Source organism: Canis lupus, chromosome 1 (genome assembly GCF_003254725.2).
Source record: "Canis lupus dingo isolate Sandy chromosome 1, ASM325472v2, whole genome shotgun sequence".
Taxonomy (NCBI): Eukaryota; Metazoa; Chordata; class Mammalia; order Carnivora; family Canidae; genus Canis; species Canis lupus.
This window is the reverse complement of record NC_064243.1, coordinates 88,871,368-88,899,262: the sequence shown is the minus strand read 5'-3', so window position 1 is coordinate 88,899,262 and position 27,895 is coordinate 88,871,368. Positions and strand designations below refer to the sequence as shown.

General features: G+C 41.9%; 1 protein-coding gene and 1 long non-coding RNA gene across 4 annotated transcripts in view; one reads left to right on the top strand and one right to left on the bottom strand.

Annotated features, from left to right (window-relative positions):
* Nucleotides 1-27,895, top strand: LOC112644763 (uncharacterized). Of its 3 annotated transcripts, XR_007401285.1 has the most exons (7): nt 52-296; nt 1,128-1,260; nt 4,580-4,627; nt 8,376-8,493; nt 17,796-17,926; nt 25,098-25,264; nt 27,732-27,895. It is a non-coding gene; the product is annotated as an uncharacterized LOC112644763 (long non-coding RNA). The 3 variants fall into 3 exon arrangements; XR_007401284.1 differs by lacking the exons at nt 52-296; nt 8,376-8,493; nt 17,796-17,926; nt 25,098-25,264; nt 27,732-27,895 and adding exons at nt 1-45; nt 5,932-6,223; XR_003126733.3 differs by lacking the exons at nt 8,376-8,493; nt 17,796-17,926; nt 25,098-25,264; nt 27,732-27,895 and adding an exon at nt 5,932-6,223.
* Nucleotides 6,000-27,895, bottom strand: part of LOC125752240 (uncharacterized) — a 102,259-nt gene continuing 80,363 nt past the window's right edge. Inside the window, exons 3-4 of the transcript XR_007401263.1 lie at nt 10,439-10,609; nt 6,000-9,580 (exon numbers count right to left, since the gene is read on the bottom strand). The gene's annotated coding sequence lies outside the window, so the exon portion shown is untranslated. The remainder of the gene's footprint in view (nt 9,581-10,438; nt 10,610-27,895) is intronic.

The window sequence follows — 27,895 nt, the reverse complement described above, 5'->3', positions numbered from 1 at the left end:
AGCTGTGTTACCTCATTTCTGATTCCACAGCAGATGAGAAAGAAGGTGGGTAGGAGCAGTGGCGGTAGGGATGGGCAGTGAAATAGTGAGCCAACAGGTGAAATGAGAATAGAAAGATCTCAGGAAGGTTGCAGGCTGCAGGCAGCTCACACATAGACCACCGGTTCTGTCGTGGAGAAAAAGTAGGAGAACTGTACTCAGATTTCGGCTGCTTCCCAGCACTTGATTGCTCATATTTATGGTCACAGATCTGATTTTTTCAGGGAAAAATGGGAATCCCAAAGCAAACTGTTAATGTAAGTCATTGTACTCTAAGGTGGCAGTAAAGAGTGTAATGCACCTTTTTAAAATGTTTATCCTCCTGGTTAGATAGTAATAGTGAACATTTGCTAAGTAGTGTGAGGCTGAGACTATGCTAATGTAACTTTCATATTCTCCTTTAACCATTGGGATAACTCTGCGAAGTCCAAACTATGATCATCCTCATTTTACAGAGGAGGAAAGTGAGGCTTTGAGGGGCTAAGTCCAGTGCCCATCTGCCACACTGTTGGCATGTGGCACAACCAGGCCTGGAACCAGCTCTGTCTGGTCATAGCCCATGCCTGTGATCACTGTCCTCTGCATGCAGAGCCCCACAAACGGGTTAGTGGCTCAGGAGTTACACCATCAGCCCTCTGGAGCGGTCCCTCTAGCCACAGACCATGTCTGAAAAATGGGGCAACATTGTTTCTTAAACCAGCTAATTTCTAGAGGATGTTCCTAACAGGATAAATAGAACAGTAATAAAAGTTACATCAAAAGGATGTAAAATTCCATCATTCCAAAAGAATGAGAAATAATTCGATTATGCACAGAAGCAATCTCTGAGGGGGATAAATCCCACAAACTCTGGTGGACGTGACTCAGTTTTTATCGCTCCTTCAGGTCACCTTTGCCTTTGTCCTAGATTCTTCCCTACAGCTCAATCTCTGCCTCCTGCCCTCCACAAGAGAGCGCTGGGTTTCCCAGGACAGGTCTCAACCAGCACCCAGGGCGACAGGATAAGACAGGACGTGACCACTAGAGGGAAGCAGGGAGGCCCTTATGCTTCATGTTTCTGGGGGATTCAAATTTGTGTTGGTTTTAAGGCCATCATTTTAAAGACACTTTCATCCAAGAGATACACTTGATCGTGAGTGGATGGTGCCAAAGAAAACCGTGCTCTGCGAACCATCAGGACACCTCATTTCCAGCTCAACAGGCCTGGTCTGATATCAGCAGGTAACTTTGCTGGAGGCCCCAGGTAGAAAAGGCATTTTCTTCTGCTCCGTCCGTCTGGAGCATTTGCGGGCTATATTAAATCCATTAAAGTTTGCCCCAGTTCAGGAATTCGTGTTGATCACAAACAACTGCAAAATACCTGATACTTGTCATTTCCGTTTTGAGGGAATTGTATGAACCCAGAATAGAGGCACCAAGAGGGGGCAGGTATGAACAGAAATTGCCCACACGCTCGCCCGTGAGTCACCTATGTTCTGAAGGAAGTGTACCAACTAATAGCACCACCTAAAGACTCCTTTGGAAGACTGCAGAATGTTCCATTGGGGTGTGCATTGAAAAGGGCTCTGTGGTTATTAACATAATGACAATAATGATTACTCTGGGATTTATTTTTCAAGTGCCCTCTTTGTACATGTGGCTAAGAACACATCGCTTGAATGGATACACTTAAGGGTTTTATACAAATAGCAGTGGGAGATTGGAGAAGGTTCAAGACGTTCTTCAACATGAAATAATAAACAGCCGTCTTAAAGGAGGCCAACGAGTATATTTATGGAGAAGGAAAGATGGTCATCGCTGCCAATGTAGGACAGTGGGACAAGATGGTCTGGGCACTGTCACACGCAGGGCCATGATTGAGCAGCTCCACCCTCCAGGCCCATGATGGAACACACACCTGGCCTGCTGCTGTCCTGGCCCATGGACATGGGTCTCTATGGGGCATTTGGAAGCCAGGTCCCTGCAGACTCCCCAGACCAACCGACAGAAGTTCAAGTGGCCCTGGCCCCGGGGGACTTCCCATCCTTGTTTTCTGGCTCTATCCCACAGCCTGACCAGTAGTAATACCACTGGCTTCATTTTCCCAGCTCATCCCAGCCTACCTCTCTAGGGCCTCCCCTCAGTCGGGCAGTGTGGGGGGGTCTCTCTAGGATGGAAGTGGTCAGTAAGAACAGTCCCCAACATTCCGGGTTGGAGGGAGGCAGCTTCTGCTCCAGCTGAGGTTAGCTGCTCACACCTCCTCCAATACTTCACCTGCTGTGCCGTCTTTCCACCAGTTTACATGCCATGACCCCTGCCTGGAGCCCCCTACCTTAATACCATTCCAACTCCTGTCCATCCTTCAAGGCCAGCTAAGATCTCCCTCCCCTAGGGCTCTTCTCGACCATTCCCACTGCCAGAGCATCCATGGCACAGCATTGGCTCTCACTAGGGTTCATGTTGCCTGGCACACCGTGTGTGTAAGCACCCAGGCTTGACAGCCAGGCTGCTTGGTCCTGGGGGTGGCTTGACCACCTGCAGGCTCCGTGACTCTGAGTCATGGACTTGACAGCAGCTTCCTCAGTGTCTTCATCTACAAAATGGGAACAGCCTGTCATACCTAACTCATCAGATGGTAGTAAGGATGAAATGAATTAGATCTTAGTTCCTGCTACATATTAAGAGCTTTATAAATGTTCATTTTTCTCTGGATAGCACACATTTTTCAATTTCATATATTTTAGTTTAACTTTCTACAGTCAATGTCTTCTTGTTGGCATTACTTTAGGTGCTATGGTTGAGCTACCTACCTCCTGTGCCTTTTTGTAGTCTTCATAGCACCCAGCCAGTAACGTACACACAGTCGAGGGTTATTAATTACTTACTGCTTGACATAGAATACAAATTGGCAAAAGCAGGGTCTTGTGGTCTGCCAATAGATTATACCAATCTGCGAGCTATGGGTCAGTGTGTGTCACTTTCAAAGGTATCCTGTTTCAGTTAGACCTTGCTACAAAACCCTACCCTAATACATGGTGGCCTAAAAATAATGATTCATTATTTCTCATGGTTGTGTGGTTTGACTGGGGAATTCTGTTGGTCTACAGAATTCAGTTGGAGGGTCAGTGAGGCTTGAAGGTCCAAGATGGCCTCATTCTAGCCTATTGGTTGGTGCTGGCTGCTGGCTAAGCTTCTTGGTTCTTCTGTACATGGCTTTGCACCCCCCCCCCCCCAACTAAGTCAGGCAGGGTATCTAAGAGAGTTAGTCAAAGCTATATCACCCTCAAGGTCTAGGCTTTGCAACTTCCAGTATCACTTTCGTCATATTCTAAAGATCATAAGACCAGTCCAGATCCAAGGAGTGGGGAATTAGACCCCACCACTTGATAGGGGGAGTGGCACAGCCATATTGCCAAAAAAGTGTAGACATAGGGAGGCCCGATCCATTGGAGGCCAGTAGGCTGTTGAACTCACAGCCCTAGTAAGAGGTTTGGTGAACTTGTGAGATGACAGTCTCGATAACCTCTCTCTGTTGTGCTTTATAGTCCAACAAAAGTATTCAAGACCATTTGCTGTTTTGATGTTCACAGCAATGCAAAATTCCTCTGACGCAAGAAGGAGAAGAATTATCATCTTCATAGCATAGACTAGAAAGCTGCAGTTATACAGGTTCTCCTGACTCACAACCAGTTATTAACAGAATTGCACTATTAGGACTGTTGCCTCTTTTTATTATGAAATATTTGTCCCACAAAAAGCATGGAGAATAATAGAAACACCAACCCATGTGACTACTACCTAGTTTGAAGACTGGAATGTTAGACATTCCTCCTAAGCCCCCTTTGCCTCACAGCCCAGCCCTGTACCCCTCATTTCTACATAACCATGGTCTGTCTGGAATAATGTTCATCTCAAATTTGGTGTTTATCATTCCTGTGCATACTTCTCCCATTTTATGAATATATATGTATATACTTAAAATTTTATGTATTTATTCATGAGAGACAGAGAGGCAGAGACATAGGCAGAAGAAGAAGCAGGCTCCCTGTGGAGAGTCTGATGTGGGACTCGATCCCAGGACCCCAGGATCACGACCTGACCCAAAGGCAGATGCTCAACCACTGAGCCACTCAGGTGCCCCTATAAATATATTTTTATTCAGAAATAGTATCTACCATTTTTTATTGTTTCTAAGGCACTTTTTTTTTCACATTTCAGTATCTCTGAAATCAGGATGCTTTTATAATTAATGAAGTCTTATAACAGCTGTCAGCCAGGTGGCAGCTGTGTCAGAGCCATACTGCCTGCACATCCACTAACATCAAAGGTGTCAGGAAAATGCTTGCAGAAAATTGCGGAGACAGTAGGAGGGCACTTGGTTTACCCTTAGGAACAAAATGGTTGTGAGGAGAGAGTGGGCGAAGTGGTAAATCAGAAATGTTTAGCAATGTTCCAGGATAATCTAAAAATTAGTTATACCTAGTTGCAAAAATAGTTTAAGAACTCAGTGCCAATGACTGTTAGTTCTTTTATGTTTTGTTTTGTTTTGTTTTGTTTTCAGAAATATTATCACCAATCCTCTGGTTGGATGAAGGATGGGAAAACACAGGTATCAGTGACATTAAGTCAAAAGACTGAGATAAGAGTTTATTTTTTTTAAAGATTTTGTTTATTTATTCATCAGAGACAGAGAGAGAGAGAGAGAGGCAGAGACACAGGCAGAGGGAGAAGCAGGCTCCACGCAGGGAACCCGACGTGGGACTCAATCCCCGGTCTCCAGGATCACACCCTGGGCTGAAGGCAGCGCTAAACTGCTGAGCCACCCGGGCTGCCCAGAGAAGAGTTTAAATGTGGAAATTAAATGAGGAATTCCTTAACTGATTTATTCCACTTACATTTTCCTTTTTTATTGCATACGCAAAATAATAGATGGTTTAAAAAAAACCCTCTACTCAGATATAACCTTATCAAATTATGAGACAAGAAGGCATTTTCCAGTTTAATTCTCAGCATTTTTTGTCTTAACGGTACACAAAATAATGGTATATCTTATCAACTTTAGGTACAGGGTGTCCCGTTGCACCTATATTTCTGCTAACCATGCTTGTTTGCTCAACATTATGTTTCTGAAATTTTTTAATCTGATAAATGTATCCCCCATTCATTCACCGTAACTGCTATATAAAATTCGCTTGTATATATAAGGCAAGTTCTATGTGTCCCTGTTACCCAATCTCCAATTGATGGGAAATTTAGATTGCGTCCAGTTTTTTTATTTCAAAAAATACAGTTATGAGCATCTTGTTCTTTCTTGTGAACAGACTTTCTGGATCCCAGAGCATACACAACTTCCACTTACTAGATATTCCCAAATTGGTATCCAAAGCATTTATCTGACTCACAGCCTCACTAGTAGCATGTGAGAGGTCCCAATGCAAGAAAGCCTTAACTGGGCTCCCAATCTCCTCTCTGAATCCCTCCAACTCACTCCTCTACATAGTCCAAGTGACCCCTAAAACACAGTATAGATCAAGTCACAGCTCCACTCAAAACCGTTCGGTGGATTTCAGTTGTGCTTCCTGACAAGATCACATGGCTTACCTGGCTCTTAGTTCTCTTGTTAGCCCTATGTCATATCGGATCCACCACCACCACCACCATGTTACAATCCAGCAACTTCAATGATCCTTTTATTTTATTTTAATTAATTTATTTAAATGCAAGTTAGTTAACATATAGGATATTATTGGTTTCAGGAGTAGAATTTAGTGATTCATCATTTATATACAACACTCAGTGCTCAAGTACCCTCCTTAATGCCCATCACCCAGTTACCCCATCCCCTTCCCCCACACCCAGCAACCCTGTTTGTTCTCTATAGTTTTTTTTTTAATTTTTATTTATTTATGATAGTCTCACAGAGAGAGAGAGAGAGGCCGAGACACAGGCAGAGGGAGAAGCAGGCTCCATGCACCGGGAGCCCGACGTGGGATTCGATCCTAGGTCTCCAGGATCGCGCCCTGGGCCAAAGGCAGGCGCCAAACCGCTGCACCACCCAGGGATCCCTGTTCTCTATAGTTTAAAGTCTCTTATGGTTTGCCTCCTCTCTGTTTTTCTCTTATTTTTCCTTCCCTTCCCCTATGTCCATTTGTCTTGTTTCTTAAATTCCATATATGAGTAAAATCATATATTTCTCTTTTTCTGACTTATTTTGCTTAATATAATGCAGTTTAGTTCCATCCACATTGTTGCAAATGGCAAGATTTTATTCCTGAATTTCTTGATTTTGATCACTGAGTAATAATATTCCATTGTATATACACATCTTCCTTTTTTAAAAAAAGATTTTATTTGTTTGAGAGAGTGATCGAGAAAGCATGAGTGGGGGCAGGGGCAGAGGGAGAAGCAGACTCCCTGCTGAGCAGGGAGCCTGATGTGGGGCTTGATCCCAGGACCCTGGGATCATGACCTGAGCCAAAGGCAGATGCCCAACTGACTGAGCCACCAGGTGCCCCTGTATCACATCTTTATCCATTCATCAGTCAACAGACATTTGCGTTCTTTCCATAATTTGACTATTGTTGATAGTGCTGCTATAAGCATTGGGGTACATGTGACCCTTCAAATCAACTTTTTTATATACTTAGGATAAATACCTAGTAGTGCAATTGCTGGAGATCCTTTTCGTTCCTAGTATCATACATGCCTCTTCTCTCCCCTCAACCTCTGCCCATGCCATTTCCTTTTTGGAATGCTTTCCTCAATAAAAACACACCCACCCCACCCAACTCTAAATTTTGATAACTAATTCTATTCATCCTTCATGTCTAAATTTACCCATCTCTTTCTCCTCAGAGTTGTCATCCCCACCTCCATCTCTGCGGGAATATGTGCCTCTCCAGTATACATTGCTATTTTATAGCAACTTCCCCCTGTGACATCCTCACACAGTGCTAAAACCACCTCTTTCCTTATTTTGACCTCCCTCTAGACTTTAAGCCCCCCAGAATGGGGATGGGGGGGGGCAGTGTCTTTCTTGTTCACTGCTGTCTCCTCACCCTATAGATAGTTTATATGGTTTTCAATGAATACTGTATTTGTTGAACAAACGAGCATGAATCAAGTCAGCACTTGAACCCAAATTATTTGACAGCTGGTTGCTTATAGGGACTACTACAGGTTCCCATTCCATCCTAGACAATTCTTCCTAAGTCTACAAACTACTAGCAGAGGGTCAGGTGGGTTGTCCAAGCCACCGCGAGGGGGAAATACCAGAGAAGAAATACGGGATTGGGGTGTCAAATTACAGAAATTCCTTTAGGTTCATTGCAGCTGACGGCCTTCCAAGCAGGCTCTTGAGTTTAGGTGTGCGTGTGTACAGGACAAATCTGTACTGTACCACAGGGGAAGGAAGAAAAGAGTCTGCTGGGATGGTCCTGTTTGCAGCCACCTACAAAGCCTGGGTAATGGAAGGCACATCTGGAGATGTTTGAGAAGCAATTAGACATTCTAGAAATAGAATGGAAATGAAATGGAAAAGGTTGAAGTTAACAGAGAGATATTAAAAATAGTCTGGGATTATTTTGAAAGACCATGCTCTAGTTTTTCAATATGTTTTCTAAGACAAGAAATGAATCTGGCAGATCCTGACAGCCCTCTGCTACCACTCAAGAAAAAGGCAAAAAACATTTAGTTTTTAAAACATCTATACCGACTGTGGCTTTTTGGCAGAATATCACAATTCTGAATTTAGGAACCCAACATCTTCGTTCTGGGTTAAACAGCATAGGCTGACATCTCCTAAATCAGTGGCTCTTAGACTCTGGCACGCATCCGAATAACCAGAAGGACACAAATGGCTGGACCCCACATTCAGAGTTTCTGATTCACTTGGTCCAAATGAGGCAAGGTATTGACATTTCTAAAAAGTTCCTAGAATAATAGGCAGGAATGAAGTCCTGATACTTGTTACAGCTTGGGTGAGCCTCAAAAACAGTATGGTATGTGAAAGGAGCCAGACACAAATGGCCATATATTGTATGATTCTGTAGAGACAGAAGATCTGTGGTTGCCAGGGGCTGGTGCAGGGGGGAGGCGGGGGGAGTGGGGGATGAGGAGCGACTGCTCAGTGGGTACAGGATTTCCTTTCGGTGACGAAAATGGTTAGCAGCCAGATAGAGGAGACAGTTGCACAACACTCAACAGTATAACTAAGTGAGAATGAATTGTACCATTTACCATTAACATGGCCACTTGGAAGTGATGTGAATTTTAGCTCAATTTTTAAAATTTCCTAGGTGATAGTGAGACAGCTGGTCCAGGGACCACACTTAGAGAACTAATGACTCCACTTACAGGTGCAACACACACACAGAGGAGAAGAGAATGAAGGAGGCTGAACTCCAAAGTGGATAGAAGCTTCTATGCAATCCCCCATGCAGGTCTATGGCTGAAAACTCCATAAGTCTGAACCAGGTTGTTACTTTGAAATCTTTGTTCCAGACTACCTTCTACGTGCTTATGTCCTCATCTGGAAGATGGAAATAAGAGTATCCCATTTGTAGGGCTTTTATGAGACCCAGACAAGGGAACTTTAAATAACTGTTATGATTTCATACAATTATGATGTTGCTGTACATTTGCCTTCACTGATCCAATCCCTTTCTCTCAAATCCTGTGAGTGATGTCTCTCCTCACCTTCCTGTGTCTACACCTGAAAGATGGCATTTATGCATACTACAACATAATGTGTATTTGTATATTATTAGAGAAAAATCAATCCTGTGTTAGAAGACAAAAACAAATGGGATGTATGGCTACATAAGTTGGTCACCTAGGGACACAATAGAGTATATAGAGCAGGTGAATGCTGAACATAGAGAAAAATACAAGGACCAAGAGACATCTACTAATCATGATAGAATCAGTATTCTTGAGGCCTTAAATTAACCCCAGTGATGATGGTCCTTCTGGCCCTATATGTTCTGTGCCCAAGAAATATAGATGAAGATCAGAGCTGTTCATCAGGCTAAGGGATAAACTACAGCTTTGGCCAAGTGTACTTGCTCCTGTGTTTCTTCAAGGGAGCAAATGCGTGTTTTTGACTCTAGACCCTCCATCTGCCAATCTCCCTTGCTCAAACATCTACTCTGGTCCATGTACCCTAACACTATGGGGAGTGGGGGGGAATCAGTGGTTGCCAGGAGCTAGGGGTTGCTAGAAGTGGAGGTGGGGGTTGACTACAAAGGGGTGGAGCAGAAGAAAATTTGGAAGAGGGAATGGAATTATTCTGTATCATGAGTATGGTGATAGTTTCATGATTGTATTCATTGGCCCAAACCCACAAAATTGTACACAGAAAAGGATGAATTTTATTGCATGTAAATTATACCTTCCTCAAAAAATAACTATGGTATACAAGTCCTTCCCCAAAATATTACAGTTCATTTGTTCCATGATGGAGCACAGTGATTGTTTTATAAAAGCTCTTCACATGGGGAGTATCTGCTTCTCTCCAAGATGGAGTAACGGGGAGTGGGTTTTTCCTTCCCACCTAAGACAGCTAAAAAAACAGACAAAATACATGATATAATAGGTTTCATGTCATTGGCCATCAGGCAACCAAGGATGGTTATCCCTGCAATTGGAGGGTGATAAAGTATTTATTATCTTAATTTTGGTGATGGCTCCATGGATGTATATATATAGTAAAACTCACCAAATTGTTCATTTTTCTCATATGCAATTTATTGTACATCAATTATACCTCAGTAAAGGTTAGGTGGGGTTTTATTTAAGGTCCCTAGGTGATTCCAAGAATATGGGTAGAGGAGTTGAGAGTCGTCAGCCCAAACATATGACCTTAGTTAGCCCTGGGATCTAATATCCTTTGTTCCTAATAACTTGAGTCCAGCGTAACATAGCTAAAGAATATAAAGTATTAAAGTTCATTAGAAGATGTACTTTGCTTAAATGGAACTCATTCTGGAAAATAAATTTGTACTTGCAGGAATAATATTTTTTGCTAATGATTCTTCTGATAGCTCAACCTTCCATGAAGAATTTTTAAAGATTGGTACAAAACACATTAATAATGACTCCGGGGCAATTTACAATATGTATTAAGAACCTTAAAACTGTTGATAACACTCAACTCGGAATTTAAACTAAGGAAATAGGAAATGGGCTCAGGGGTGCCATTGCCACAGAGCTAGAAATAGCAAAACACTGAATGAACTCAGTGTCTAGAGGGAAGTAGTCACATGGGTTATGGGATGCCAGTCAGAATAGAGTAGGTCTGGTTCAAATAATGCTGTGGAAGAATACCTAATGACAAGAAAAAGTCTGTCAGATAGGATGCTTTTGGTTACAAGTAGCAGGAGATTTTGAACAGCAGGAATTGCAAAGCTTTTTATCTTACCATGTGACAAGATGCCCAGTTTAGGGATGGTTGCGAGGTTGGTGCACTCAGAAGCTTGGCAAGGAAAAGCAGTGCTGGTTCTGCCAATCTTTCCTTTACTGGCTGATCCTCTCAGGCTCGCTCCTTCGCCTCGCCAGCCTGCAAAATGGCTGCCCTCGTTTCCGACACCTCCTGCGTGAGAAGAAGCTTCTTTTTGCAGGTCAGGTTTTTGGTTTTTGTTTTTAAGAACACAAGAACATTTTCCAGAAGCTTCTGACAGACTTCCCTCAGGTCTCTTTGGCCAAAATAATGTCACATGCTTATTCCCAAGCGAATCACTGACAAGACCAGGGGAATTATCTGGAATGGCTTAGACCAATTAAGTTTTATTCCCTGAGGCTGGAGAAAATCCCAGCCTTCCCTCCGGCACAAGGCTGGCCTATATCTGAATAAAAAATCAGGGTTGGCTGGCAAAGCAAAAAGGAGAGAAATGGCTATTAGCTAGGCTAACGCCAGCTAACACAAACAGTCAATGTGATATAATTCCATTTTTAGAAATAAAAGTGAATGTAGATAGGCTCCAGAAGAAAGAGTGAAATGCTATACATTTTTAAATGTTATCTCCAGTTGGCAGAATTACAGAGAGTATTTGTTTTTCTTATATCTGTTTTTCCTTTTGTCCCTCAAATTTTCTGTGATGAATATGTAATGAATTTGAACAAGAACAAAAACCCTCAAGAAATGTTATCTTAAAATATTTACAGCTCTTACCAGGGCTTTTTGAAAAGTAAATACTAAGAGCAAAAATGTTTTACTCTTATGGAAGTTTAAACCAAGGGCATTCAGGTGAGGATGGAATCTGGTGCAGCCTCCAAGGCTGGGGCCTCTTGCACCCACATGCATCACGAGGACCCAGGGGCCCCACAGTGATGCCAGCAGGTCTACCTGAGGAGGCTACCCCTGCTACTTAGAAGACTGTGACCCATCAGTTCTCTTCTCAAAGGGAAGAGAAAGAGGTCAGGGCAGCACAAACCAGATTCTAAGCCTGTTCTCAGAGTTTGCAGACAGAGGAATTACTGTAGACCAGACTAGGAAAAGGGGTTACCCAGGGACCCCTGGCTACACCACAAGCAAAAAGATAGGGCTGGAAGAATGGAAATGGAAGGCATGAAAAAAAAGATAAAAAGCATCAAGGTCACTCTGTGCCCCCACAGCACCCTTGTAGTAACTTGGCACAGAAGCATATAACATGTCGTGGCCATGTCAGGCTGGAGTTGTATCCTGCTGTACCTCATGCATCACGTGTGGTCACTTCTCAGTCCATACCTGGGACTCAGAGGGATGAAGGAGACCCAGAATGGCCAGAGTTGGCCAATACTGGAGAAAAGGCATTCAACAGCCAAGATATACTCTGACAATATACATTTAGTCACCAGACCTCTGAGCTTCTCTCTCAAACCCAACCAATTCTGGCCTTCTGCATCCATCCCAACACTGGGGGAGATGAGAGAAGTGACTCCAATGGAAACCAAACCCACCAGCTCTAGAGTAACCCAGATCTCAGTACCTATTGACTCCGCCAACTCCTAGCTTTGAAATTTTGGGCATGCTCTCCCACCTCCTAGTGCCTGTTTCTTCACTTGTAAAATGGGGATAAGGCTACTTAAGACATTGAATGAGCTAGCTCATGCAAGGTGGGGCAAACGTCGGCTCTTCCTGAGTGACAATACCAGAAGGGTCCCTCTTCACCTTGGGCTCTGAGCACCCAGATTAATTAAGTGCTCTGGAGCCATCAGAGTCACTTTTCTGAATCGAGGTTTTAATAGAGGCAGATTGCAAGGGCTTGCTCTTGCCAAAAAAAAAAAAAAAAAAAAAGGTTCTTTGACAATTATACCCAGCTAACTTCACCTGCTCACAGCTGGACCACCTACTGCCAGGGAAGTGAGCTCTGGCTCTGGGGGAAGACAAATTGTGCCCCAGGGGATGAAAGAAGAAAGTAAGTTGAAGGGCACTGCCATTCAGAAGGATTCTGTGGGCAGTGGGAGGGATAGATAGGACAAGAGAAGAAAGAGAAAGCAACCAGAGCCAGACACTGGAGGGATTCCTCTGTCTAGGAGAAGCTGCAGCTTTGGAAACATTGAATTCTTTGCTCTTCCCAGGGTGAGGGAACAGCTCATAGGAGCTTGAGGTGAGGTGGAGAATAAATTCTCTCCAATGAACATTTCTGGACTATCAAAGTGCTTCACTCAGTCTACATAAGACCCCGTCAGTCCTGCAGTAGAAATAAGGGGATCTCTTCTGTGGGTAGAGTAGTCTTGGTTGCCTATTTGGACATGAATTCTGGTTCAATAGCCATTGAAATTGTCCTGAATTGGGGGGAGGGTAACATGGGACATGTGAAGATGAGAACTCTCAATGTCATGTTTATTTACCCACATTGCATGAAGTGAAAGTGGGTCTCCTACAACAGAGTTCACCAGCCTACCAAAAAACACTCCATGACAAAAGTCAGAGCCTGTGGACTCCCTTCCTTTTTTTCACCTAAAATGTTTTGCTGTGTTTCTGTATTTCATCTAAGAAAAAGAGTATATTTGTAAAATAAATATATTTTCCACATTTGCATTTTGATAATAGTGCATTTGAGATTTCAGAGATCATACAGCTAGTGATTTTAAACGTACCTGGGAACTGAGACTCAGAGGTGAAAGCGTTTATCCAGGGTCACAAAAGTTGCTGGTGGTTGACCCAGGACTGGAGCCCAGGGTTGTATGCAAATATTGATGGATTTATGTGTGCATTGACTAGTTTATACTAGATCATAAGAAAAAGAATTTCTTTATTAGATATGTTATTTGCAAATATCTTCTCCCCTGCCCCCCCCCAATAGTAACTAATCTTTATTTCATGATAATACATGTCCATACTTTAAAGATCCCAGTAGCACTACCCAATATACAACTGGAAACAGTGGTCCCTAATCTTTGAATGCAGCTCCTCAGAAAGAGCTACCTCCTAACCTGTCACCTGCTTCCTCTGATTTGTGTCTCCATGTTTAAAAATAATCTGCTAATGTCACATTTCTTTTTTAAAAAATAAGTTATTTACTTATATAGATTGAGTGTATGAGCAGAGGGAGGGGCAGAGGGAGAGAATCTCAAGCAGACTCCCCGCTGAGCATGGAGCCCCAAGCAGGGCTTGATCCCATTGCCCTGAGACCATGACCTGAACAGAAGTCAAGAGTTGGATGCTCAACTGACTGAACCACTCCATGTACCCCTAACACCAAATTTCTTGAGTTACCAACTGAAGGCATAATCTACTGATTTCTGAATTTGCAAGATGAAGGTTTAGCACTTCTACCCCCTCATCCCATCCCACCTATATTTGGCATTTATTTTTAAATTTCTGATTAGGGACGCCCGGGTGGCTCAGGGTGTGATCCTGGGATCCTGGGATTAAGTCCCGCATCAGGCTCCTCACAGGGAGCCTGCTTCTCCCTCTGTCTATGTCTCTGCCTCTCTCTCTGTATCTCTCAAGAATAAATAAATAAAATCTTTTAAAAAATAAAATTTCTGATTAAACTGAGAATCAGCAAGTAAATCATTACAATCATGTGAATATTTTTTCCTGCTGAGTCAAGTAACATGATTTTATTTCCTTTCTATTTCCAACTTTTCTTGTTCTTAGAGCTAATTGTCACTTTATGTATTTTTTTAAAAGATTTTATTTATTTATTCATGAGAGACACACAGAGAGAGGCAGAGGGAGAAGCAGGCTGCATGCTAGGAGCCAGATACGGGACTTAATCCCAGGACCCCTGGATCATGTCTTGAGCTAAAGGCAGATGCTCAACCACTGAGCCATCCAGGCATCCCAGCACCTTATATTTTAAAATTTCCTTATTTATCCTGGTACTGTCGTGAATTCTGCACTTTCCCACCAGCCCTATTTCCCACACACATCATGTTTCCTTCCAGTTAAATCTTATTCCTGGCCGGATCTTGCCTGGAGCCCCATCTTCCTGCTCCCAGGTAGCCAGGAGCTCCTTAGGCTCTGCCCAGACATCAAGCTGGCACTGCCCTTCACAGGAAATCCTCTGTCTTGTATTGGGGTCCCCTGTTTCCTAACCCCATGTATTTTTCCTGGATGAATAACTTAGTCATTTTGGTGGAGTACTTTCAGAGAAGCAGTGTATAAGAGGTAAAAATTTTTGTGAAAATGGCTGCATTCTACCCTCATACTTAGTTGATAGTTTGGCTGGGTATAGGGTTTTCCTTGAGAATCGTGAAGGCACTGCTCCTTTGTCATCTGTCTTCCCAGGTTCACATTGGGAAAATCTGATGCCACCCTGGCCTTCTAATTTTTTTTATACAACCTATTTCTAGGGATGTTCTCCTTATCCCTTTGCAGGGGAAGAACATATTGAGCATCTACTAGAGATTGGACATTTTATTAGAAGCTTTACATGCACTAACCTTGTTCAGTCCTCACCAAAGATAAACAACCAAACCTGAAATAGAAATTACTTTTTCTCTTTTCAAATAAGGTAACTGAGACTCAGAGAAGGTAAGTGAATTACCCAAAACATGGAGCCTATCATAGTAACCTATGCTGTAGTGCCAACTGCAAAATCTCAAAGAAATTTCTTCTGTCTCTATCACGTGTCCTACATGATTGTCAGTGGGCTCTGCTTCTCACGGTCACTCATGGACCCCAGCTCCAGAAGCTCTAACTAAATATGTGCTTGCAGGATCAATTGCACTACAGGAAGGGAAATGACAAATCTCATAATGGTTCTCACAGTTTCTGCCTAGAAGTAACATGTTCCATTGGCCAAAGGCTGTCACATGCTATACCTTACTTTCAAAGGCAGTGGAAGTATTTCCATGGGAGAATTCCTTCCTGGCATTTTTCCAGAAGTGCACTTTTTTTCCCCCCCAAATCCCAAGTCCCAGTAATAGTTAGCCAAGAAATTGGAAAAATGGGAAAAAGTTGTGATTCTTCTGCAAGATTTAAAATGGAAGAAGCAACATAGAGATGTTACTAGTTCAGAGAAATCACTAGTTCAGAAGTTGAAAGCAAGACCAAGAAATGCTAATGCACAGAATCAAGGTTAAAGTGACTTTTCCAGGAACCAGAACAGGGCCACCCACCCCAGAAGCCAAGAGCATGAGTCCTACTAGCTGCTTTGGCTGTGTTATGTGTTTTCATGGCCCTGTCTGTTAAGTGAGTCATTCTTAGAAATAAAATGAATATCAGAAAAAAAAAAAGAAATAAAATGAATATCAGTAAGCTATGCATAATATACTTCATGCAAGTCCTATGAGTTATGTTTGAAGAAATCAGTTTTGGAAACAAAATATACCCTTAAATTGGCAATTTCAACACATGCTTCTATTTAGTGCTGTTAACTTTGGTAGGAGATCTGAATGTTATGTTACTGGAACACAACTCACTAACATTCACTGGTGTTTCCCAGTGTTTGAATGTTCCCTCCAGGCCACAGGTCTTTGTAAACATTTAATGGAAGAAATGCAAAGAGCAGATGATGTAAATATTGTGGAATACTCTGACGGGAAATTAGAAACTGAACAAAAATCTAAATGAGTAAAAGCAGTATCATTTTCAACAGCAAAATCAAAGCCAGGGCAAGAAGACAAGAAAAATAAATATTTTTAATATTCATCATTAAAAAAGGAAATAAATGTATATGAAGCCATATGTACTCTAAAGCTCAACTCAAAGGTGCTTTTGGATGCACTCCTAACAGTTGACCAAATGTCAAGGCAAAAAAGGAAATTGGTCAGGCAGTTAATGCCTTGTGAGTTTTAAATTTTCATTTTAATAATAATACCTTATAGAAATATTTGTTGCACTACATTCCATTTTTATAACAATTTTCATTTGACGTTTATCCTATGTCTCTTTTCCTTTCTTTTAATATGTTCTATTGTCAAATGTCTATCTAAGGAAAGACTGTTTTTACATGTTATTGAAATATATATAATCTTATCATTAGAAAATTATTCATAATAATAATGAATCATGCATTTATTATTATTTTTTAGTGAAAACCTCCAGCAGTTTGCTCCTATTACAGAAGAATGACCTGGTGGCCATTATAGTTGCACATTATTAATTAAATGTCATGAAAAATACAGAATAATTTATGATTTCAGAATTCCTGGGAATTCCCATTTTTTATTCCCAAATCTCAAAGACTGATGCCTCTTAGGAATCTGGAAGTACTAAGCAGTGGGAGATAGAACTACTGAGAGCCTGAAATGACCATACTCAGAAATATTTAGTAAATAGTACTAGGTACCACCCAAATGTTGGAGTTAGGATCAAAATCTTTCTTATTCCAGACTCATATTTTGTCCTCTACCTGAAATTTCCTCCATTGTTACTAGGTATTAATATTCATTCATTCATTATTCATTCATCAATAATAATTTATTGAACCCCTTGTGTGCAGGAATCATACTGGTCTAGCACAGAGATGTCCAATCAGTATTTGTTGACTGCCTAATTACCAGGCACTAAAAGGTGCTCTAGCAAGAAAACAGTGGTTCTGAAGGAATGACACATAGGATACCCACCTTTTGATGGGGAGTAGAAGGTAAAGTCAAGAGAATGACAGGGCAGTTGGAATGGAGAGTATGGAGGATGGCTGGTGGCGTCCCAGTTAGCACTAAAAGTATTCCTGAGACAAAGGGATGAAAGGGGGAAAGTTCTGAAATAGAGCCCCTGGGCTCCTGAGAGAAAGATGAGAGGGTGCCAAGACACATAGCAGACTGAGTAGGACCGTGGATTTCGACATCTCATAGTCCTGAATTCAAATCCTAAATCTGTGGTCTTATCAAATTGCTGAAATGCTTGGAGTCTTGGTTCTCTTGTTTGAGAAATAGGAACAAATCTTAATCTCAAAGTGTATAATGTAAGAAAAATATACTTACGTACTTATAATACATCGAACTCTTGGTACAGCATTTGGAACATTGTAAATGCTCAGTGAGAGCTATTTATCATATTTTATTATCATTTTTGCCTAATCCTCAAAATTCTTGAGAATTTTCAAATATTTATGAGTAATATGCCATATGAAGATTTAGAAATTTCTTCAATGAATCTAGAGTTCTTGCCTAAGGGGAGACTATTTAAAATGTTGTCTTTCTGGAGGAAAAAAAAAAAAAGACCCGAGCTTTCATATTTCCTTTTTCATTCAGTGATGGGAAAGGTTTTTCTTAGCCTGTTTGTCCTGAAACCATGGATACAGAATAAAAATAAAAGAATGTGGCTGCCCTGGGATTTGAGATGCATGTGGTAGTCAGAAAGCATAAATAAATACATCTGATATGTTTCCAATATCTTCAAGGTAAACGTGGAACCCAGCTCTCCTCAAGCTTGTTGTGGGGTCATGTTGCGCCCTCTGGTGGTCCATCTTTTCAATGGTTTTTCAATGGCTTTGCCCGCCCAGATGAGCAAACTTGAAGGAACTACCTCCTGGTGAGTACTTTTCTCTTCAACAAAGAAGGAGTATCTATAGTTTGGGAGCTGCTTTCTATAGTCAAAGTCCTGAAAATGGCTCGGTCAAATCTGTTTCCATGATTTTCTAAGGGAAGATAGCCTTGTGGGTGCATTGATGAGTAGTAGTAGTAGTAGTAGTAGTAGTAGTAGTAGTAGTAGTAGTAGTGTTTTTCAACAACATTCATTTCACTTTCATATATATGTCACCTTGTACCTGTCTTGATCTGTCTGGTCAGAAGTGCAGCCAGTAAGTAAGAAGTGGCACCATATGACAAATATCCCTGGCAAAGTGGGCTGTGGAGGCTTTGTATACCATGATAGGGAGTTGAGACATAACACTTTAATCAAATGATCCTTATGACAATGAGGAGATACTGAAAGGTTTAATGAATGGGAAGGAGGAAGGGGCATGATCAAATTTATACTGCAGAAAGGTCGCTCTGGCTGAAGTGAGAAGAATGGATAGTAGTGCACAAAATCTTGGAGGCCAGAGGACATTTGGGAAAAAATTGCAGAAGGGCGGGTTTGAGATTATTATAGTCTGGGCCAGGTGGTGTAACAGGGCTGAAGAGGAGAGGATGAATTCCTGGAGATGTTTGGAAGGTAGCATCATGAAAGACTTGGCTCTTAATTATATGTAGAGAGTAAGAAAGAGTCAGGAGTAGAGAATGCTGCCCAGATTTTTGCCTTGGGCATGTGGGTAGATGGTGGCAGTATTCAATGAAATTAGAACTCTGGGGGAGATCCAGATTTCAGGCAGGGACCACCTCAGAGTTCAATTTAGGACATGTTCTTATAGAGGAACCAATAGAATAGCCAGGTAGGGAATGCCAGGTCGCCTATTCATCTGACTCTAGATCCAAGCTCTTTGTGCTGTGCTTGGCTGCCTCATCCTCCAGACAGAGATCAAACTCTGGAATGGTGGGAAGAAGGTGCTGTCAAGGATTTTTAGTCCTATTGGCCCAAATGATTTGTCCTGGGTATCCCTTTTGGTCTTAGAGAAGGAATAATGGAGAAGGAGTGCAAGGAGGAAACCTCAATATTTCAATATTCTTTTTTCCAAAAGCATCCACTGTTGTAATACTGTAATGAACTCAGGCAAGAGTCATCAATGGATGCTAAAACCAGTTTGTAAACAAATTATCTACACAGTCTAAAAGTATCTCTATATAGATTTATTATGACAACAGGAAATAGTTACCTTTAGAGTGAAGAAACCTACTGACACCACCAATGTCCATCCACAGATTATTATTAATTATAAAAAGGGAAGGATTTCTCACAAGTAAATCATCTGGATACTACTTTAAGCCCATGATCAAAGTTAATGTCATCAATAGTAGGACAAACTGACAACAGGTCCCTCCCAATGTGATGTGCTGAGAAGGACCTGGCAGATGCATAATTTGAACCTGTCCAAAGGAAATACCACATAAACCAAATTCAACAGACATGCTAGAAAACCACAGGTCTATACTCTTCAAGAATATCAGTACGATGAAAAACAAAGGTTGAGAAACTTTTCTGGAATAAAAGAGACTAAAGAAACATGACAGCAAAGTGTAAATAAGTATTTCTAGATTGGGAAAACATGTTATAAAGGAAAATATCAGACTGGTGAAATTTGAATATGGTTGTGTTTAGTAATAGTATTACATTAATGTCGAATGTCCTCACTCGGATCATTATAGTGTGCATTTGTTCTTAGGAGACGCTTGTCCACAAGTTTACATGGAAAGGGTCAGGGTGTCTGCAATTTACCTCAAACATCTCCTGTCTCAATCCATGCAGGCTACTGTAACAAAATACCATAGATCAGGGGTGACTTATAAACAATAGAAATTTGTTTCTCATAGTTCTAGAGGGTGGAAGTCCAGGATCATTGTGCCAACATGGTTGGGTGAGGTCCCTCTTCCAGGGAGCAGACTTCTTACATTCTTATGTGGCGGAAGGGCTGGGGAGTTCTCTGGGGGTCTCTTTCATAAAGGAACTACCCCTCATCATCATCTGTCTTCATCACCTAATACTTCACAAAGGCCTCACCTCCTCAGAACATCCCACTAGAGGTTCAAATTTCAACATATAAATTGGGGAGTGGGGCACAAATATTCAGCCTCTGACAATATTAATATGCAGCAGTCTCTGACAATATTAATATGCGGGACCCCTGGGTGGCTCAGTTGGTTAAGCTTATGCCTTCGGCTCAGGTCATAATCTCAGGGTCCCATGATTGAGCCCCATGTTGGGCTCCCTGCTCAGTGCAGAGTCTGCTTCTGCCTGCCCCTCTGCTCTTCCCTGCCTTGTGTTCTCTTGCTCTGTCTCAAATAAATACATATAATATTAATAATAATAATAACAACAACAACAAATGTATATAGAGAGATAAACCAAGAATGGTAAAATATTAATAACTGTTGAATTAAGAGTATATAATGTTCCATGTACTCTTTTTGCAATGTTTCTATGGCTTACTTTTTTTTCAAGATAAAAAGGAAATACATCTATCCAACCCATACACAAGTAGAGGGGATTCCAAACACAGAAATCTAACCAGTGTGTCTTTTTTTAAAGTCAAATACAAAATAATATTATCTTTTATAGCCACCAAATTCCATCTTGATGAAATGTCAAAATAGAAAACAGGTGAAGGAGTAATTTCCTGCACTGCCAGGCTCTTAAGAATGTACAGTATTTGCTGTCAATTTAGAACCTGCAGTGTTTAGAGAGGAATTTGTTTTCTTTTAAATCAAGGCACCTCAACTGAGAGCTCCCAAGGTCCAAAGAGCAGCTGGAGCATGTGCTGCTGCTGCCAGCAGGCATCCGTGTCCACCAGTCACGTGGCCACGGCAGGCTCTGGAACCAGGCAGGCTGTGCAGCACCGGCTGTTCCTGCTGGGAGCTGGTGGGATGGTGGGGGTGGGATGGAGGTAGGGGTGGTGGGGTCTTTTCCTGGATCTTTCTCGCTGCTCAGGTGAGCTGGTGCAGGAAGTTAGGGAATCAGAGCTCTGAAATGCATCTTGGAAGGCACCCAGGCCATCTCCCTCCTGCCCATCTGTGGCTTCAATCTCCTCTACAGCATCCCAACCAAGCGATCTACCAAGCACAGTCATAGCCAGTGGGCTGAAATCCCCAGACAGCCCCTCCATTTTCAAAAAGCTTAAGTCACTAGAACATCATTTGTCTTAAAAAGAAGCATCAGGACAAAATGTCTACTTCAATCTGTCAAGGCACCTAGTAAACAATTTTTAATGAAAAAAAAATGTCAAAACAGGTTAACTAAAATTGACTTATAGTCAATAATTCAAGTCCTGGTGACTGTGTATTTCAGATCCTTCAGCGAGGCATCTCTGATTAACATCATTCAGAAATAAGAGAAATTTATGTATCGGTGCTTTTTCGTCACCTTCTGAGACATGTCCATTTTATGAGTGTATTTTTTAATAAAACACAGGCAAAACAAAATTATATGTACACATACCATACGCATATGCATATGTATGTGTTCAGATAGCATGTTTGCACGTGCAGAGGTAAGATGTGGGGAGGATAAGTAGGGCATTCCAGGGGAGTGGGCATGGGCAAAGGAGAAAGGAAAGCTTTTACTTTCCACCTTATATGTTTTGTTATTGTTTAAATATTTTTTAACAAGGAGCATGTGCTATTTTTATCATTATAACACGTTTCTCAAATTTTTAAAAGACAACACAAAAGAGAAATCGCTTACATTGAGCTAAAATCTGATTGCCTGGAGTTTGCATTTTTGTACCACACTTTGGGCAACTCAAAATAAGCCTTTTCCTTCTTGCACATGGCAGCAAGTCAGCTATGTGATGCCACCCCTTGGGGACCTCATGTTTCTCTTCTCCAAACTGTGTATTCCCATTTCCTTCGGCTGTTGTGCAGTTGACAAGGTTTCAAGTCTCCCTGACATCCTGTCACCCTCCACTGAGCTAAAGCAGATCAAGTGGGCACAGAGAGAAATTCATTCGGAAGTCAAATGGCAGTTGGTCATCTGTTGAAAGTTAGCAAGCCTGTGGTTCCCTGCGTTCATCCACTAACTTGGCCTAACTTTGTGGGGTCTCAGTGCTCTATTGAGAGATGCATCAGTGATGGACAAAAGCCGGGCCCCTGTTATCAATACCACCCCAAGCTCCTACAGCACTTATAAAACCTGGCTGACTTATCAATGCAAAGCCAGGACAAGAACAACAGAGGTGTCACATGATATCCTGGTCTCACTTATCCAGAATGAAACCTGTGTCAGAGCCTGAAGCTGCTAGCTCTGTGTTCATTTATCATTGCAGTGACCACGCCTTCTGTTGCCCAGTTGAGTCCTGGCTTAATGCCGATTCATCCTTGCATATGATTGATAATGTCCTCTTTACTCTTTTTTTTTTTTTTAAGGTTTTATGTATTCATGAGACAGAGAGAGAGAGAGAGAGGCAGAGACACAGGCAGAGGGAGAAGAAGGCTCCCTGCAGGGAGCCCGATGTGGGACTGGATCCCAGGACCCCGGGATCATGCCCTGGGCCGAAGGCAGGCACTCAACCGTTTGAGTCACCCAGGTGTCCCTGTCCTCCTTACTCTTAAAAGGCCTATGGTTTGGATGAGGAGATATATGGTCACCCCACTTACCACGTATCATAGTAATAACACCTCCTTCACATAGAGAAGTGTTCTTAACATTAAAGAAGAAATTTCTCCCTGGCTTCAGCAACAACATCCAATGCATTTGCAAACCTTTCAGATTCATAGGTGCCAAATTACAGGAAATGAGATGGCTGCTAGCATGGCTTTTCCTCTTTGAGGTTACATAACCACCTTTGAAATGGTCCCTCTCTCCCCCCAACTTTATTCTGGGGAGCCAAGAACTAGATTCCATGAGATAACTGATTTTACCTGGTTAGCTTTCCCAGCCCACTTAGCAAGAAGCATTTGCTTGATGCTCCATCCCCACCTCTCCACCCAGGAAAATGTATTCCCCCTGGAATCAGGAGCATTAACAGTGGTATAGCCAAGAGATGCACGTGACGCCAGCCTACACCTAAGACAAGAGCACGTAACAGAGCGATCCAGAGCATGGACTCGGCCACTTAACTCGGGCAGGTTTCTTAACTACTCTGTGCCTTAGCTTCACCATCTGTAAAATGAGGTTGACAGTGGCCCTACTTCATACAGCTGGCAGGAGGTTTAAATGAGGTGGGTTTTTTTTGTCTTTCAAGTTTTTATTTAAATTCTGGCTAGTTAATATGCAGTACAATATTAGTTTCAGGTGTAGAATTTAGTGATTCATTACTTACAACACCCGGTGTTCATCACAACCAGTGCTCTCTCCTTAATCCCTATCACCTATTTCATGCATTCCCCCCCCCCACCTCCCCTCTGGTAACCATCAGTTTGTTGATGGAGAGTCTTTGATGGTTTGCCTCTCTCTTCTTTCTTTCCCCCCTATGTTCATTTGTTTCTTAAAGTCTACATATGAGTGAAATCATATGGTATTTGTCTTTCTCTGACATATTTTGCTTAGGATAATACTTTCTAGCTTTCTGTTTCCATCCCTATCATTGCAAACAGCATGATTTCATTCCTTTCTATGGCTGAGTAATATCCCATTGTGTATAAATACCACATCTTCTTTATCTATGCATCACTAGATGGACTTTTGGTCTCTTTCCATAATTTGGCTATCGTTAATAATGCTGCTATGAACATCAGGGGGCATGTATCACTTTGAATTAGTATTTTTGTGTCCTTTGGGTAAATAACTAGCAGTGTAATTGCTGGATCTTAGGATAGTTCTATTTTTAACTCTTTGAGGAACCTCCCTACTGTTTTCCAGAATAGCTGCACCAGTTTGCAGTTCCACCAACAGCGTGAAGAGGGTTCCCCTTTTCCTGCATCCTCGCCAACACCTGCTGTTTCTTGTGTTGTTAATTTTAGCCATTCTGACAGGTGTGAGGTGATAGCTCATTGTAGTTTTGATTTGTTATTATTTTAAAACAGTGCCTGATGCATAACGTGTGCTACATAAGCATTAGGCAAATGATAAATAGAATAACTTGACCTTCACTACATGATTTCAGACTAGAATGGTCAGAGAAAAGAATATAAACAAGAACTATCTGAGTGGATCTGCTTGGGAAATTTGAGAATCCAACTGGGCTCTGTTTAGGAAACATAACCAAAGAATAGAGTTTTATCAGCTGAAGCTTCCCACCCATTGCAAACATGGAGGAAATTGTCCTTTTATAGATTAGTGCTCTGGACACCTGCCTGCCTGCCATTTCCTCCATGTCAATAGAGGCTAAAATAGGCCATCCTCATTACTGCGGGGAGGACACAAACAATTAAATGGTTGCTACACTGTATCCTGTTCAAAGACACAATGTCACAGGAAGAAACACTAGCTAGGCCTAGTTGTTGACATTGCTTCATTTACATGAAGCGTCAGTAGGTTTATCTGAGACACACAAGGGGAACACACTTCTTTGCCATTCTCTCCCGTGATGTATCATCAATGTTTGTGCACGAGGCAGATGGGATGTTTCAGAGAGCTGGAGTTCTCAATATGTTGGACCTTATCAACAATATATAAATTATTCTTGAATGGGATCTTTTCTGAGTCTGAGTGCTCCTCCCATTCTCTTGCTGTTCCTTTCCATAGCTGGACCCCCCACCACCTGGCAGTACAAGCCAGCATGGCCCCAACCTTCCTCTTCAAGCCAGCTTTCTCAAGCCCAGTAGTTAATTTACTCCCTTTCTTATCCTACCTTCCCTTCATGCATGAGCTAATATTGTACATTTTCCTAGTCATATGGCTGTTCTGGGAAGTTTCAAGGATATTATGAGTCAATTTCATTAATTCAACACTTAAAGAGTCGACCTTGTGTCTTTTTTTAGGTACTAAGGAGACATCTCACTTGGCCTCCACGTACTACTGTCTGTGACTGATTATAGATTTTGCTTCTTTTAAATATATACATATATATATATGGTATTTTTATGAAGGAAAACAAAACAAGAAAAAAAAAAAACCACTCCTTTTGCTCTGAATTTAGAACCAGACTCTAATTCCTATTCCAGACTGTCATGACCGCAAGGAAATGAGGAATATCCTTCCATAAAACGCTTCCCCTCCTGATTTCTTTCAGATGCTTCAAAAACAGTCAGAAGTTTTAGGTCATTCTTTGGCCAAAGTCTGGCTCGGGTCATATACTCTGTCTGCGCCTGAGGCTGAGACGGTGTAGAGGAACAAATGACATTAGACATCTGTACTACCTACCGTTGCCAGATTCAGCAAAGAGGATTTGAATCTCAGGTAAAAATGAATACATTTTTAGTATATGTCTGTGCCATTCAGATCGGTACTATCTGTAACACGGGACAGACCTGTGCCGACACATGACTTCTTGTTCATCTGAAACTCAGATTTAACAGCATGCTCTGGTTTTATTTCGGTTTTGGGTTTTGGGGCTACCCTAATTCCAACCCTCAAGGTCAAAGCCATGCATCAGTGGCCCCAGTAAGCACATACAGAGCACGCCAGTGCTCCCACACACTTTTCCTTGTCCCCTTTCAGCCACCCGCCTTATTAGTGTCTAGATATTGCAGAGAGGATGAGGGGAGGTATTTCCCACAGGGATTGATTCCTGATGCATGAGGCCTGAGTCTTGAAATTCCCCAGGGATGAAGTAGCATCTGTTAGAGCTCTATTATCTTCAGCTGACTGTCATATTTGCATCTAGTGACGGGGACCAAAGAAGGGGAAGCAGAAGAAAAATCTTCTCTCATGTGCTTTTAGGGCAAGTTTGAGGTTTTAGAGTTAAAATATAGTATACTGGGGCTCAGGAGGTTAAGCATCTGTCTTCAGCTCAGGTCATGATCCTGGGGTAAGGGGATGGAGTCCCATGTCAGGCTCCCTGCCCTGCCGGGAGCCTGCTTCTCCTTCTCCCTCTGCTGTTTCCCCTGCTTGTGCGCTCTCTCTCCCTCTCTCTCTCTCAGATAGATAGATATATAGATAGATAGATAGATAGATAGATAGGATCTTTAAAATAAAATACAGTATTTTAGAACAAAGAAAAAGTACCAACCAAGATATAAAACAATTTATCTGATACATTAGAATTGTGTATGTATTCATTAGTCACAAATGGAAATGATTTTGGAGGCCATCTCCTCTCCTGCCATGTTACAGATGAGAAGACAGAGACTCAAAGAACATTCCTTTCTGGAATGAGATGGAAGGGGTGTGTGTCTATGTGTGTATATGCATGTGTGTAGTGGTAGGAGTGGTAGTGGAACAAGGCAGGAGAGGAGGAGGAGGAGGAAAGAGAAGAGGAGAAGAAGGAGGAGTTGCAGAACAGGGAAGAGAAGGAGGAGGAGGGAGAGGAAGAGGAGGAGAATTGAGGCAAAACTACCTGACGTCTAAATACCTTCCTGCTGCACCTGTCCTGCTACAAGTTTGTGCATTTCTATAGCTTTTCTATAACTTTAAAACTACTATGTAACTAAAAAATGAAATCTTCCCACTTGTAACAACATGGCTACACCTTGAAGGCATTATGCTAAGTGAAATATGTTAGAGGAAGGCAAATATCATATGATATCGTTCCTATGTGGAATCTGAAAAAGCTAAATTCACAGAAGTAGAGTGGTGGTTACATGGTCTTTGGGGTACAGAAGATGAGATGTTCATCAAAGAGTACAAACTTCCAGTTAGAAGATGAATAAGTTCTAGGGATCCAATGTACAATATTGTGATTATAGTTAACAATACTGTATTATACACTTGAAAGTTGCCAAGAGAGTAGATCTTCAGTGTTCTCACCACACAAAAAGAAATGGTAACTAAGTGGTTGGAGTCTGAGCAACGAACAATGGGTAGTGGAAAGGGAGCTGGGCAGGGGGTTGGGGTGACTGGATGATGGGCACTGAGGGGGGCACTTGATGGGATGAGCACTGGGTGATATGCTAGATGTTGGCAAATTGAACTCCAATAAAAAATAAATAAATGAAAAATTAAGTGGTTGGAGTGTAAGCTAATGGTGGTCATCACATCAAATAAACACATTGTGCAGCTTAAACTTAAAAAAAAATTAAAATATTATGTAACTAATACATATTCCTTGGAGAAATTTCAGAAATACATGCAAACAAAAAGAAAACTCTCTTCTATAAACCCCACACACATGGATTACTATTGTTACTATTTTAGTGTATGAAGAGAACATATTGGTACGGATGGCCCAGCCTTCATTCTGCCTTCTTTAGGGAGACACACCATATTTTGCTCCGCGGATGGCCCCTCAATCAATAGACTATCATTTCTAGTGGCCTTGCCAATCTGGATGTCATGACCTCTGCTGACTAAGCAGTAGGCAGGTGGCTAGGGTGATATTTCCATCTCCAACTAAATGAGCCTCACAGACTGAAAATACTCACCTTCCTTCCTCCTGAAAGGAGAACAGTGAAGAGATCACCCATTAGTTCCCATCACTCAAACATATAGTACATCCCTGGGTCCTGGGCCTTCTGAGAACTAATCTTCAGCTTTGCCCTCAATTCTCTTATGGTAAATTGATTGCATTGATGGTCCCAATTGGTGGCCTTCTTACTCATGCCCATTCCAGAGGTGGAATCCTATGAAGAGGGGGAATCTAGTTCCACACCCCTCAGATCTGGGATGCCTTGTGATTTGATTTGGCTTGAATGCAGGGGAGGCGAGTGTGCCAACTCAGAGCTTAGGTTTCCAGGGACCTTGTGCGCTCTTTCACTCTCTCTCCCAGAACCCTGACTCCCCTATAAGGACAAGAAGGGCCTATGCTGCTGGAGGATAATAAAACATTTGGAGGAGAGCCCAAGGCCTCAGTCAACTGGCTGCCCTGAGATATATGATATATGGTGTGGAACAGTCTATACTACTGAGATGAATAAATTGATTTTTTTAAGC